The sequence below is a fragment of the Bison bison genome, unplaced genomic scaffold (genome assembly GCF_000754665.1).
Source record: "Bison bison bison isolate TAMUID 2011002044 unplaced genomic scaffold, Bison_UMD1.0 scf7180017857213, whole genome shotgun sequence".
NCBI classification, from domain to species: domain Eukaryota; kingdom Metazoa; phylum Chordata; class Mammalia; order Artiodactyla; family Bovidae; genus Bison; species Bison bison.
In genome coordinates, this window is record NW_011487786.1 from 289,815 (window position 1) to 290,152 (window position 338).

General features: G+C 36.7%; 1 protein-coding gene across 2 annotated transcripts in view; it reads left to right on the forward strand.

The window, feature by feature from the left end:
* LOC105003330 (tripartite motif-containing protein 5-like) overlaps positions 1–338 on the forward strand; it is an 18,684-nt gene that overhangs the window by 6,132 nt on the left and 12,214 nt on the right. The window lies entirely within an intron of this gene.

The following is a 338-nucleotide window of genomic DNA, read 5'->3' on the forward strand; positions in this document are numbered from 1 at the left end:
AAAAAAGCAAAATGGCTGTCTGGGGAGGCCTTACAAATAGCTGTGAAAAGAAGAGAAGTGAAAAGCAAAGGAGAAAAGGAAAGATATAAACATCTGAATGCAGAGTTCCAAAGAATAGCAAGAAGAGATAAAAAAGCCTTCTTCAGTGATCAATGCAAAGAAATAGAGGAAAACAACAGAATAGGAAAGACTAGAGATCTCTTCAAGAAAATCAGAGACACCAAAGAAACATTTCATGCAAAGATGGGCTCGATAAAGGACAGAAATGGTATGGACCTAACAGAAGCAGAAGATATTAAGAAGAGATGGCAAGAATACACCGAAGAACTGTACAAAAA